Raw genomic sequence first — 15250 nt, forward strand, 5'->3', positions numbered from 1 at the left:
AGGCGTGCTAAACTGATCCACCCAGTGGATGCTCCAGCCAGAACGAGCCCTGGCCCCTTTCCTCTACCCCTCTCCCCAGCAGCCAGCTCGCAAAGATGCCCTGGGTTTAAAGCGCTTGCAAAAGGCATCCTTGCAGAGCGGGGTTTGGCTGGAGAAATGGTCCGGGTGGGAGCCCGGAGCCCAGCCTCACCCTCCTGGACAGGGGGAGCTACACCCACCTTAGACAAAGGAGAAGTGATAGAAACAAAAGCCAGGCGGGTGTTTACTGGCACAATGGCGTGTCTGTCTGAATGCTGCATGCTCCCTTGCTTTCCCAATGCCTCCTCGCAGGAGGGACCCAGGGCTGCTCAGTCCCCCTCTTTGCCCCCTTCTTTCCTGCGCTTCTGTCCCGGATTTTGCAGGCTCGGGATGGGGTTCTGTGGTCCAAAACACTCACTATTCCCTCCCTTCTTGCTGCCTGTATAATTTGCCTTATACACAGGGACACAAATACAGAGAAGTGTTTTTCCAATTTTAAAAACTTTATTGTAATCCGGTATATAAATAAAAGGTTAGCTTTTTGTTCAAAGCCATTTTTAACAACAACTATTTACAGATAATGTCATTTTTCTGATAAAGAACTGAACTATGCACTTTTTTGCACTCGTATTCTTCTTCCTCATCAGTGAGGATTTCATGATTTGTTCCTTCTGGAATGCAGGGCATATGTACCCACCTCTTGCAAGAATCACACTGGACCTTTGATAAGTAACAATTGAGAAAATGAAATCAGAGAAGTTGTAACGTTACAAATACTTTCCATTCGCTCATGCTATTCCATCCACGTCAGCATTACCTAAGATATGCCTATCACAGGGGTGGGCAAACTTTTTGGCCTGAAGGCCACATCGGGGTTCCGAAACTGTATGGAGGGCTGCGTTGGGGAGGCACAGCCTTCCCTAACAGCCTGGGCCCTGTCCCCATCTGCCCCTTTCCGCCCCCTGACTGCCCCCCTCAGAACTCTGACCCATCCAACCTCCCCTGCTCCTTGTCCTCTGATCACATCCTCCCAGGACTCCCCACACCAACCACCCTGCCGGGAACCCGACCTCTTATCTAACCCCCCACCCCCCCGCTCCCTTTCCCTGACTCCTATCCACATCCCCGCCCCCGACATGCCCGCCCACCCTGGGACTCCCACACCTATTCAACCACCCACTGCTGCTCCCTGTCTGCCCACCGGGACCCTCTGCCACTTATTCAACCCCGCCCACATCCCCTTTCCATACCACACAGAGCACCAGGACTGGCAGCAGCACTGAATGGCTGGAGCCAGCCATCCCACCGCAATCCCGCTGCCTAGAGTGCTGGCGGCACGGCGAGTTGAGGCTGCGGGAGAGGAGGGACAGAACGGGAGGGGCCTCCACGGCCAGGAGCTCAAGGGCCGGGCAGGACGGCCCGCAGTTTGCTCACCTCTGGCCTATCACCATGATGGAATGTTTACTGTTGTGGAATTTTTACAAGAATCCTGATTCTTAAGCAGCTTATGGCATATGTTTCTGATACAATCCTATGTTTCTTACCATCGTGCAATCCTCACTTTCCTTTTCACAACTGACAAGGTTGCAGTATATGCAGTAGTCCTCCACGCTTTCTGAAAAAAAAAATCAATATAGCGCAATGAAATGCTGATCATGTCACGACCAACACTCTAAATGCAAATCCCGAGTTAGTAATTACTGTCGCTATTTTAATCCAGTCACTGGTTGCAACAATTTTTTTCTTTTTTGTGAGTCTTATTTTTTCAAAGTTTTACTTTACTGCACCTGAATATAAAAATATCCAATTTTATTTAACTGGTCTATCAATAGCAACCATTCACCCCAATCTAATTTTTTGGTACTTGAAGATATTATTGATGAATAGCCACAATTACAGAACCAGACCCGTGAGTTACCCCACTTTAGGGGTATTAAGATAACGGTCTGTTCCAGAACATAATTCCACTTTTTCGGTTACCTTCACATGTGCCTAATGAGTCTATAGTACATGGGAGAAAGTTATTACCTGACTCTTTCACTAGAACAATTGCTACTTGTCTTCTAAACTCAGCATTATCAATTCAATAGAAACATCACAAGAGGCTGTCTTTCTGCCGCAAATACGTTTCTGCAAACTAATAACACTTCTATTTAGAAAAAATATCACAATTCTCAGAGGTGAAAGTGGGCTGAGCCAGCATGCTGGTAAGAACTGGCCACCGGTTCCGGCCCGCATAACGGACGACGTTACAGTGCTGCTGTGGCAGTGCTTTATGCTTTCAGGTCCCTGTCCCCGTTACCTCTCCTCACATCTGTGGCCCTGCCATAGGGTCTGACAGCGCTGCTGGATGATACCGGCAGGGCCACCAACAGTGGGGGAGGAAAAGGGGCAGTTGCCTTGGGGGTCAGTGATTCAAAAGGGCCTGGGGCTCCTTCCCACCACAACAGCAGCTGTCAGGAAGGGCTGGCTGAGGGAATCTGGCCCCCCAGCCCACATCTTCCACCCAAGACCCATCCCTTCTGAGGGCCCAGAGCATACCCCACACGCCATGGCAAGGACGCTGGTGCAGTGGACACCAGTAATCTTCCACATTTACTTTCACCCCTGATAATTTCACATACATAAATGATAATGGCAATTTTGTATTCAAAACCTTTAAGATAAGTGGTCTGCAGTTGTGGCCATCACTTTTTGTTTATTATGCTGAAGAATTTTATTCTTCCAATCAGATGGGGAGTTGCTCGTTAATCGTTTGATGAAGTATCTGAAACTTTGAGAGAGTACATTAGTGGACTGTATAAATGAGCTTTTCTTTCCCTTTTTTTTTAAAAAAAAAAACAGTTTCTGTACAGAGATAGAAATCCTTTCTATCGCTATTTACTTAATGATTGCCATGACTTATTGCGCATTAGATATCTATCTATCAGTGGTCCCCAACGCGTGCCCGCGGGGCACGGGGCATCTAAATGCGCGCATTCTGGCTGGTGGTCGAGCATCTGCCAAAATGCTCCAATTTTGGCGACGCCTCTGGATGACATCGCTTGTTGGCGGCAAGCAGCGCCATCAAGAGGCGCTCACTAAATTCAAAGGCATTTTGGCGGATGCTCGAGCACCATCACGGTCCTTCATTTGGCACTCGCCAGACGAAAAGGTTGGGGACCACTGGTATATATATTAACATACTTACACACACACACACGCTTTCATATTACTGTCACACTCTTATACAATGTATCACCTGCTTTGCTGTGCCCCATGTTGATAACACCTTCACACTCATGCAACATGCTACTGCTTCGGTCCACATTCTGTGAAGTAGTTACACAAATCCACTCAAAGTACATTAGTAAGCACATGCTGTTTCAATTTTTCTTTGTAGCTAACAGGAAGATTTTAGTCTCATTGTGTAAATATTTTCACATTAACAGTTCATATACACTGTAAAAGTAAGTATCTTAAAATCACCTCCAATTCCTTAGACATGTTCTTTCATATCTCATCTCATCACACAAGGGGTCAATTGTTAATAATTATTTTGTTTGCATCAATGCTATCTGTAAGTTTAAATATACGTACAAGTTATATTGGCAAAGTGATAAATTCTGCTATTTTATAATGACTTCTCAAAAAAACAATCCATTAACATATTCTCATTTGTGATGTCTAACACACAGGAGAAAAGCATATTGTGGATTCATTGATCAAATCATTACAAACTGCATTCTTTCAAGTAACATTAACAACAGAATTTCACAGTATCATTTTATTTTTAAAAGCTCAGTTCTTGGAATGTCAAGAGTTATATTTACATTCCACTTTCCTTTGCATGCACTGAACTCACTGAAAACCCGCAATATGGGAAATGAGACCACTGCTACCCAGCTGTGTTACAAATCTCTTATATAATACCACATTTAGTGACCATAATCCTGAAGTACAATAGAAAACATCTTACCGCAAGAACCCAATGATCTGGTGTGTGATAAGGAAGCAAATAATATATCATATTGAAGAAATCCACTCTGTATTCATTTAAAAAAAAAAAAGAAAAAGAAAAGAGAACAATTACAGTTTCCAGTGAAGCAAACTATGAAATGTAGCTTATACGGTATTTCCCAATTTCATTACATGGCTTACTACTACAGTACTCATTCCACATCAAACATAGCATTGTATTTGCTGTTTCGCACTGTGTTTCACTGACTGAAAGAAAATGTGCTTTGCTCATGCTGTGTATGAAAGCTTGTTAGCATTTACTTTCATTTGTGCTGTTCTGCCTGAGAGAATGGCCCTAGAAACTACTGCTGAGATGGGTTGTACCTGCTGACAGTCAACCAAGTTATTAATGCATTAATCATTCTGGCACATAAAGAATAGAATGACAGGTTTCAGAGTGGTGTGCCAAGTTGACTGTAATTTAAGGCTTCCTGTGCCAGTAATACATTTTAACATTTGTAGAAGGTCTCTCTCTATGTCTATATTATATAAATAAACGATTGTATTTCAAGTAAATAATGTTTTTAAAATATTTAGGAAGCTGCATTTAAAATAAAATTAAAATGCAGCTCTTATCAATGTAGCGTGATCCTTGCCTGGGATCCTGGTCTGGGGTTCCAGCCACCAGCACTGCTCAGCCCACTGCCAGTCTGGAGTTCCATTCACTCAGCCTGCAGCGAGCTGAGCGGGGCCGGCAGGGGGCTGAGTGGCTCAGTCCACTGCCGGTCTGGGGTGCCGGCAGCACTCAGTCCGCTGCCAGTCTGGGGTTCCAGCTGCCAGCCCCGCTCAGCCTCCTGACGGCCTGGGGTCCTGCCCACCGGCCCCGCTCAGCCCACTGCCAGCTGAGTGAGTGGAACCCCAGACAAGGATCCCAGGCCCTGCTCAGCCCGCTGCCGGTCTGGGCTTAGCGGCTCAGTCTGCTGCTGGTCTGAGGTCCTGGCCTCTGGTACCACTCAGTCCGCTGCCAGCCTGGGGTTCCATTCACCCAGACTGGCAGCACGCTGAGCGCGTCCGGGGGCTGGGACCCCAGACCGGCAGCAGGCTGAGGCACTCAGCCCGCTGTCGGTCTGGGGGTTCTGGCCGCCAGCTCCTGCCAGCAGGGATCCCAGCCGCTGCCACCACTCAACCCGCTACACCAGCCTGGGGTTCTGCTCACCCAGGCCGGCGTGAGGCTGAGCGGGGCCAGCGGCTGGGACCCCGACTGGCAAGTGGCCGGCAACCAGAACCCCAGAACGAAAGCATGATGAGACACTCAGACCCCTGCCAGCCTCGCTCAGCCTGCTGCCACTCTGGCGCCCAGCTGCCGGCCCTGCCAGCCGGGTCTCAGCTGCTGGCCTGCTCAGCCCGCTGCCAGCCTGGAGTTCCTTGGGGGTCCCCAGGCCAGCAGTAGGTGCTGAGTGGAGCCGGCAGTCAAGACCCCGACTGGCAACGGAGCAGCAGCCGGAACCCCGGGGTGGCAGTGGGTTGAGGCGCTCAGCCCGCCGCCGCGTGTCATCAAAAATTGGCTCGCGTGTCACCTTTTGCATGCGTGCTGTAGGTTGCCGACCCCGGTATAGAGAGCACAGCTGCTGCTGGCGTTCTGAAGCTGCCCGCGTGTTGCTAGCCTGGGTACTGCAATGATGCCTGCCAAAGTTATCACGGTCTGGTATGGGAAAGCATCCTACTACGGAAGAAGAAATAAGGCTTCCATCCCAAACCTTTGGCAGAGGATTAAAACTTTCACTGAGATACTCTTCAGTAGACAAAGCAGGCAGCTGCCAAACGACATTAGAAGGGAGCATTGCACAACTTTATATGAGCATGTTCCCTAAATGATCAGCAATGTTAACCGGGACGACTTTAAGTGAGGAGTTACTGTACATGTTAAGGTAACACAAATCTTTAACTCAAGACTGGGCAAGAATTAGCATAAGGCCCCAAATCTTACTACAGTTCATTCTTCCATTTTGTCCTTTTCCAGATTTTCCTCTTGAGATCTGTGTCTCAGACATGAGCAAAAACAGCAGATGCATGATAGACTTACTCCCACAGGGCTACCGATGTGTAAGTTCTCAAAGGGCCTCTAGAAAGGCATTTGTGACAGGTGGGATCACAGAAACCCTCTGGGAGCTGCCACCTGATGTGCCCAGACTACTTCTACCCCTGCTTTCCCTGCCAACTCAGGACTCCAGCACCCTGTCTTGCTGAGCCAGACACTCCTGTCTGCTCCAACACAGACCCAGGGTCTGAATTACTTGCCCCAAAACTGCAGGTTTACCTGAAAGAGGCTAACAGAAGTGTTCCTGTCTTTAATACTCAGATGCCCAACTCCCAATGGGGTCTAAACCCAAATAAATCCATTTTACCCTATAAAAAGCTTAAAATGCACAAATCTATATCTAATCAAACTGAATATAGATAAGATCCCCACCAGTTCCAGAATGCTCCCTTTTACAGACTAATCTCCTTTTAGCCTGGGTCCAGCAATCACTCACACCCCCTGCAATCACTGTCCTTTGTTCCAATTTCTTTCAGGTATCCTGGGGTGGGGGTGGGGATGGAGAGCCAGCTGAAGACAAAATGGAGGGGTCTCCCAGGGGTTCTCCTATGCAAAGTCCAGCTCCAAGATGGAGTTTTGGAGTCACCTGGGCAAGTCACATGTCCATGCATGACTCAGTTTTTACAGGGAGCATCCACTGTTTACATAGTACCTTGAACTTCCTCAAGTAGACTTCTAATGAGGATTGGAGTATTCCAAGATCCATTGTCCTTTCAGTGTTTCTTGATTAGGTACTTAATTTCAACACTCCTTTCTCCAGGAACTGACCAAATGCTCTACTAAGGTTATTTAGAAATCAAGCCAGTACACAGCCAACATTCATAACTTTGAATACAAAAATGATACATGCATATAAATAGGTTTAATACATTCAGTAGATCATAACCTTTACGGTGATGTGTTACATGGCCTATGTAGCAGAAAACACATTTTAAGCATATTTCCATAAAGCCTTATGGGAGGTACTCAAAGCAAGCTGTTGAGAAATTTTCAGAAAACAAACAGTGTAAGAACCCCATTGCTTGTTTTTAATTAATGCAATCCCTGGTTCTTCGCCACATTACACCCCATTCTTGACCATCGCTTTTTAATCATTCATTTACCTGAGCGACATCTTTTCCGCTCACCTTGGTACGCCATGATCGCTTTCCACCTCTAAGGAGGTGAACAATGAGAGGCCGTCACACTCATCGGGGTGCCTAACAAGGGTTTTGGGGTCGGATTCCAACGTCTCCATCAACGGTTGAGTCAAAGGGTCCTCCTTGGAACTGTCACTGAGGTAGCGCTTTCTCCACACAAGTCCAAAGGTGCTAGGGGTTAAAACAAAGTCTGAAGTTCTCATGTGGGTGGAAACAGAGTCCACGCTTCCTCTTAGTAGCCTTTCCACAATTTCTAAAACACGTGTCCTTGGTAAGAGATGGCCTCCTCTGCCCGGAGCTGGGACTTATGGGGTAATGGTGCTGCTCTCTGATTGGCAGAGGGCATTGGGAGGAGTTCTTAGAGGGGTCACACGACCCACTTCCTGACAGGTCACTCCGCCCTGGAACTCACCCTGACTGGTCAAATTTCCTCTCAGGGCAGTACTATCAGGGGAAAACCCAACCTCATTGGTACTGGGCACTGGGAGCAGTCCTTAGAGGGGTCACGTGACACACACCTTGCTTCCGGTCATCTGTACCCCAGAAGTAATACCCCCTGGGGCGGGACTTCTGGAGACAGGTGGGAGGAGTGTAAGGGGTCAAGAGGCAGGGTTAGGGTTTGATTCATGGTACGGCCCATATACTACTAGGTTTACTGTATCATACGGTTTGTCTTGTTCATTTTGACCAGGTAGTTTGTGTGCTCAAGGAACATCTGCCTTTGGGGAGAATCTCAACACACACAGAGTTCTCAGCAACAGCTTTTGTGAGTTGATTATTTATGAAAAGAGGAGATCTTGAACTAGATTCCATGGGTTCAATAGCTGTTTCTGCTTGGCACTGTTGAGTATCATCTACCTGCAATACAAACAAAAAAATTCTCATGCTTTACTGGTATGGGAGAACCTTGCTAATTACCAGCAGGAAGTGCAAGACCCATTCCAAGCGACTGAATAATATGAATTAGCAGACACATGCGAAAAGCAAGAATCTTCAGTGTTTATAGTTATCACTTTGAAATACAACAGCGCTATGCAGAATGCTTTACAGCAACTACCTACTCCTCACCACGTTCAAGTTTAGAATGGGCATTATCATCCATGCTTTACAAATCGCAAGTCACATAATTTAACAAGGTATAGGCAAAGCTAAGGAGTAGTACACAGTAATTCCTTGTCTGGTCTCTTCTTGCTCAATCACTAATCTGCAGAACTGTATTTTGAGATATGTAATTTAAGTTTAATTACTGATATTTCATAATGAATTTGTACATGTCCTATAGTTTATTCTGTAAATATGATAACACTTGAAAAAGTTGTTTAGTCCTGAAGTATTTACATTGGCCTGCAGAGGATATCCTGTCCAGACGTATTATGAAATATTCAGGAGAATGTCATGTCATTCTAAATGTTTAACGTAATCTTCACAATATGTTTGTTTGATGGTCAACACTAGCTTTGTAAAACTGTTGAAAAATTTCACAATATTTATACCTTTAGGGTTCTCTCAAATTCCAGCCCCCACCGCTATTACAATCTTCCTTGTCTCCCCTGCACTCCCCACCAAATTCTGACATGATTTTAGCATCAGTTAGCTAAAATTTCAGTAGTTATAAATGTGTGCTTAACAACAATTGAAATCCCAAATGCCAAAACTTCTGATAGTCTAGGTAATTGGTCTCAATTCTCATCCCACTTACACTGATGTGGGTCCTGTGTGAGAGATGAGCATCAGGGCTTATCCTTCTAGCGCCAATACTTATCAAAATAAAAGCTGTTAAAATTTTGATGTCGAGTGGAAAAAGGGAAGACAGTCCTTACACTTCTGTCATTGTAATAGTAGCTTGAGAAATAGAAGGCTAAATCTAAAACTAAATGATTTTTACCACTGAAAGCAGAGAATGTGGAAGCATTCCTTGTTAGACCCAAGAGTTGTGGGGATAGTGTGCCACCTCTCTAATTGCTCCTTCACTCTAACAGTGTTTTTCTAGCAATGGGCAAAAGCTCAGATTGCAGACATGCAGTGACCAGTGTCTGGTTGAGGCTATCACAATACAAGCATTAAGACAAAGTTCAGTACCAGAACGTCTAAAGAAAGAAATCAATTTTCATTCCAGTGGCCTCAATAATAAAAAGCAAAGGAAAAAAAAATAGATCAAGTTTGCATAAGAACTGAGAAGACTTCAGGGTCTGGCCCTAAAAATGAAAACTCTGGGAACAGAATCTCTTTTTATAAACAATTTGTTCAAGTCTGATTGTTATTTAAAGAATGCTTTTGTGTGTTGTCCAAAAGTCAACAAAATTTATCTAGACTAATGTTCAAAACTACAACCTGATATTAGGATTCTGGATTTCAGAATTTTTGGCTGTTTTGCTTTTGTCATCAAATACTACAAAACAGCACAGATGGGAAGACATCACACAGACCAAAAACCAAAACCACGAGAAATTACATACATCTACAACAAAAGATATTAGCCCCCCATAGCCTTAATTGTATACTAGGGCTTTTTTTTTTTTTTTAAGCACATGGGGCTAAACTCAGCTCTGGCAAGCAGTTGAGCTAAATGGACTCATGCAATCTATACGAGGGCTGAATTTGGCCAATGATGTTAAAGTTTTTACAATGCTTCCAAGTCACACCTATGACAACACGATTATTTAGATAAGCGTGCGCGCACACACTCCCCCAATGTGGACAGTTCTCCCCTAAAGTAACAATTACCTTTTTTGACCACCTCTGGGAGTCCGTCTGGCTCATTGTCCTGGGTCAGTGAATGTACGTAGATGGCAACCTCATCAGCACCTGACCAAAGGAAAGAGCCATTACCTGTACAAATGACTAAGGAAACTCTGGAAAGATGTGTTTAGAATGCAATGATCTCATTCATTCATTCGTTAATTAAGTACATAAGACGTGTGCTTGTGCAACTACAGTCAAGTATAGCAGAGCTTCAGAAACTATACTGATTTATGAGGATCTGGCCCCTCATCTGAATCAAATGTAATAATGGATGTTTTGAAAACATGTGTTAGTCTGTTAGTCTATAAGGTGCCACAGGATTCTTTGTTGCTTGAAAACATGTGTTCTAAATAAATGCATTAAGGTTAGAAACAGGATCATGATTAAGGCTATGTTTTAGTCATGGGTATTTTTAGTAAAAGTCATGGACAGGTCACGGGCTATAAACAAAAAGTCACGGCCTCGTGATCCCTCCATGACTTTTACTAAAAATACCTGGGACTAAATCTTACCGACTGGGAGAGGGGACGCTCCTGAAGACTGCTGGGGAGTGGAGAGAGAGAGCAGAGCAACGCTGGTGCTGGGGGGAAAGAGGTGGCTCAGGGCCCCACCACCACTAGTCCCAGACTGCTGCTGCAGGCCAGCGTCAGGGACCATGCCTGGGACTGCCAGAGCAACGGCCAGCGCGGCTGGCTCCTGAGCTTCCTCAGCTGCTGGGATCCTGGGATCAGCTGCACCAGCACTGCAAAATTCACAGAGGTCACAGAAACTGTGACTTCCATGAATGATTTGCAGCCTTACAGTCACATTCTAGTATAGCATTTCCTTCTTCAACTACCCCATGTGCATTGGGGGGGCAAAATAAATGGATGGTGGATATCTGGCAGCCTTATAAAACGCACTTCAGGATAATGTAAATATCACACAGTGCTCCATCAGCTGGGCATGGAGTGAGTACTGTAACTCAGTGCCTGCTTGCCATAATACCGGCTCCACACTGTGCTACATGAGTGCTTTTTGATGTGTTTATTTCTGAAGCGAGAGCATAGAACTACAGTCCCTCATTCACAGTAAATGGAAGTAGAAAAAGACTGTAGGCTAGAAAATGCAGAGGGAATTGATAAGAAAAAATTCACCTAGATGGACAGGTTTAAAAACTTTTCCCCTCTGCTTGGCAGTAAACACCCAACCTATGCGTGTTACAAATAAAACTTCATATAGTCATCACCAGAATTTCTCTTTGCAGCGGCACGTGGAATTGTTCACACGCCTATCTAAATTATTAGCAAGAACAGTGCTGTCATATAAAGAATCACTTCATTAATAATTTAAATGGAAATTCTGCATACATCAGAACTGATATGCTCTCCCAAGTCGAGTGTGACATAATGAGGTAGAAGAAGCAGTTTAAAGACAATAGGGGCATGTCTGCCCTGGGAAGTTTCAGAAGATATTAATTAATGTGTTCATTAAAACGACGTTACAACATGCAGTGTAGACACTGCCCTGTTATGTTTAATATCACATCAGTCAGTTACGGTTAACCTTAGGGGCAGAGTGAAAAGACATGTTTAAACACGGTCTCATTTTGAAGTACAGACCCTGACAAGTAAGGTGTTGTCTCCTTTGCACCATAAGTGAAACTTTACCAGAACAATGAATGAAAGTTCCTGATTGAATTCTGCCTGGATACCAAAAATGTATCAGTCAGGCTAAAAAAGTGTTTTTAATTTATTAAGGGGGGGGTGCACTCAGAGACTTGCTATGTGAAAGGGGTCAACAGCACAACAGTTTGAGAATCACTGGGCTAAAGGATAATCTCTGCTGAACTACACTTTCCTTTTGATATCCAGGCTGTCAAACTGTAGGCAGCTCAGGTACAGATGAAATAAGGGCCCATGCTTCAGGAGATCTGTTTTTTCTGCTGGTATAGTGGAGATTCCTTAGCTATCAATCAATCATGTCCAAAAATTCCCAGGACTTCTGGCTAGTGACGAACTAGAAGGATGAGTTCAGCTCTTTCCTCTTCCCTTTATGCAAACTGTCTTGTAAAGCAGCGGATTCTTCTCGACATCTGACATTATTTCCATGGCCTCTGAGAGAAGTTCTGACCTCTGGTTACTCACTTATGTTGAAAGGGACATAAACATTCATACTTCAGAGCACAAGCCAACCTCTAACAGGAGATAGGAAGAAATGTCCCTTGTGGGTTAGTTATTCCATAACTGCCCTCTACAGGTTTCTTCAACCTTCCTCTGAAGCAACTGCTACTGGCCACCGTCAGATGACATACAGGAGACTCAATGGACCACTGGTTTGAACCCATCTGTCCATTCCTATGTTTTTGTTCCAACACTACTGAATTCCATAAAAGTAAACTAAAAGGAAGGGTACCCTGACATACTGAAAACTGTAGAGCACAAGGTGTGCGGTTCAGAAAGCTGGACGCTCTTTTTTCTGAGTGACCCACCATAACCCTGGGGGCATCTTGTCTTCCAGGTATGCTCTTCACCAAGTAAGGTGTGTTCCTGTAGCAATCATACAAGGGCCAAAGTGAAAACTGGGTTGGCTTAAAGTATGTTCCTTGTACTTACCTGCCCCAAAAGAGACATTTGGACAGGATCTGAGAATGACGTGTCCACAAATGGAATTTCTGGAGACACATTGTGAAATCCCACTCAGAGGACAGTACCAATGCATGGCATCAGCAAACATGGTCACTGGGGAAGACTAGCTACGGAGTGACTGCTGCCAGGATACAATTGATGAGATGAAGTTTTGGGTCTTTGTAAATCTTTACCAGAGTGGTAAATTTAGAGTCAAAGCCATGCCTATTTTAACCTGGTTGAACAATGTCCTGCATTGGATTCAGAATATTCTGATTTTGAACTCCAGGGGGGTTGGAATCCTTTCTAGCAGCCGGCAAGTTGGGAATGGATCTGTTTCGCTGGTCAGGGCACAAACAGTGATGTTGTCTGTAAATGGACAGAGTTGTGTAACTTGAGACCTCAGCCTTGCTGTGATACTACCAGCCATTTAAACCTCTCAACACAGAGGGTAGGTCAAAACGAAGAGTCTTGTATAGGAATTGTAAACTCTTCACACACAAATGCTCATTTTGTCTTTGTGATGCTGAAGATTTAATTGTTTGGGAAGAAAAAGGTTTAGGTCTTCCATGTGAGCTTCTGCTTCATACTTTCCTCTGCTAGGCAAACATTCCCTTCATGAATACCTTTGGTGTTGGCAGTGACCAATGGATTACTATGCCGGCTTTGACAAGGAGGGTTCAGGCTTCTGTTGTCTCAGCTACTAATTTCACTGGTTTCCCAAATAGCCTTGCACTTGTGAAAGTGGATGCACGGGGTATGGATGATTTTTTTCACGTTCATGAGTGTAAACAGTTTCCTTATAGCCAGAGAGTAAGAATGCTTTGCTACAAATCATATCAAGACCGAGGAAAAATTGCCATGAAAGAATATCTTACACACCTCTTCAAGGATTTGACAAGAATGTAACCCTGAGAACTCTCACGCTCAAATTGAGGATCATACCCTAGAGACGATGGCCCACTTGCTTGCCACCAACTAGATTTTCCTTACTAAGTAAAAGAAATGGTCACAGTTGGAGTTTTGAAATTTGCAGTAGTGTCCTCACTCTTTTAGTCAATGGAATCTTTTGGAAGGAACTCCTTCTGGAGGCATGGCCATGTCTCTCTCTGGTAGGACTACTGCTGCACTTAGGTTCCCCAAACTTACACATTTTCCTTATCTTTTTATATAACATTTTAGTTTAACATCTAGATTTAACCGGGAATGAATGGAATTCTTATGTGCCTCTGTTCTGGGCACACACTGTCTAAAGTGCTCTTTAATCCTTCAATGCTGTGCAAACCTAAGGAGAGGGGGAGTGTAGGATCCGCCGTTAGGGGAGGGGCTCTTCGTCCTCCGGGGCAGCTGGGTACCAGGCCACCTCACCACACAGGGGTGACACCACCGGCTCAGGACTCAGGCCCTCCAGCAAGGGCAGAGCAAGCAGTTCAGTCTATAAAGCCCAGGCCCTGGATCAGGGTGGGGCAACAAACACTGGTGCAGGGCTCAGGCCCTCAGGTAGGGCTGAGCAAGCAGTTCAGTCTATAAAGCCCAGGGTCAGGGTGTCGGGGCGAGGGGGAGACTGCCACCCGTGAGTGGGGTGGCAGGGGGGACGCAGGCCCACCCACTCCTCTGCGTCCCAGCCCGGGGCCCTAACAGTGGTAGGCAGGCTGCTGCTGTGTCAGTGGGGATCCTGGCCGCAACACACTGACATTGGCTCTGGGTCTGCTGCAGTCAGACTAGGGTCTGCTGCCCCCGGGCCACTTCCAAACTCCCCCTCGGGGCCTACCTGGATCCTGGGGTCATCCTCCACCGGGTCCAGGTGCATGGGTTCGCCTCGGACGGGCTGGGTGGCAGGTCCGCAACTCCTCCGAACGGCGGTCCAGGGAGCTCCGCAGCTCCTCGGGTAGCGAGCACGGGGAGGGTAGAAGCCTCCTGGCGCCAAGCTCCCGGAAGGACGCCCGCCGCTCTGGTCGCTGACCTCCCACTGAGCTCGGAAGGCCCGCCTTTATACTTCCGGGTCGGCGCTGACCCTTTGCGGGTAGGCTCAGAGCTCTTTAGCTCCCCAGTCCAGCCTCTTCCTCCTCCGGGGCGGCTGGGTACCTGATAAACAGACAGGCACAATTCCCACTCCATTGTGACCTAAATTTTGGGTCCCATTCCCTGGTTGAAAGAGGCTTCCAGGCTGAAAAACAGAGATGAACAAATTACATTACTCTGCCACCTGAGAATGGGCTTCACAGAAGTAACACGTCTCTCTGCACACCCAGATATACTCGTGGGGAGAGAAGGGAGGCAGTGCGTCTAATACAGAGCACTCCAGCAGACCCGTATATAGGAGAAAACCACAGCATGGCCTCATGGATTGAGAGTGCAAAATACTGATTAAAATGGGAGCAGGACTGGGTCCATACATTTAATTTTGAAATCTCATTAAGTAAGGTTAGACTTCTACAGGGATAAGCGGAGCAATCTCCTTCTTTACAATGGCTATTTAGCAGAATTACCTGTTCTCTTAAACCTCAATCTGCAAATTGCATTTTCCCAACCAAATAGACAAATGTAGGGAAAAGTCAAATTACGGCTCGGCAGGTAACATTTCATCACGTTTAAGCTTAATGGAGTCCATATACAAGCTAAAGGATAATAGTTTGAGGTATATTTGTTTGCTTGGGATTTTAAAACACAGGAGCACATTGTAGTATTTAATGTGCTGATCATATAGT

The 15250-nt window shown here is 45.7% G+C and overlaps 1 long non-coding RNA gene across 4 annotated transcripts; it reads right to left on the bottom strand.

Moving 5' to 3' along the window:
• Positions 1-500: 500 nt before the first annotated feature.
• On the bottom strand, positions 501-14359 carry LOC120394290. Of its 4 annotated transcripts, none has more exons than XR_005592241.1 (10): positions 14314-14359; positions 9919-9999; positions 7861-8052; positions 7183-7365; positions 5535-5771; positions 3977-4043; positions 3487-3575; positions 2675-2791; positions 1563-1633; positions 501-738 (listed from the first exon to the last, which is right to left on the bottom strand). It is a non-coding gene; the product is annotated as an uncharacterized LOC120394290 (long non-coding RNA). The 4 variants fall into 4 exon arrangements; XR_005592242.1 differs by lacking the exon at positions 14314-14359 and adding an exon at positions 12531-13131; XR_005592243.1 differs by lacking the exon at positions 7861-8052.
• Positions 14360-15250: the final 891 nt, after the last annotated feature.

Source organism: Mauremys reevesii, unplaced genomic scaffold, assembly GCF_016161935.1.
Source record: "Mauremys reevesii isolate NIE-2019 unplaced genomic scaffold, ASM1616193v1 Contig48, whole genome shotgun sequence".
Taxonomy (NCBI): domain Eukaryota; kingdom Metazoa; phylum Chordata; order Testudines; family Geoemydidae; genus Mauremys; species Mauremys reevesii.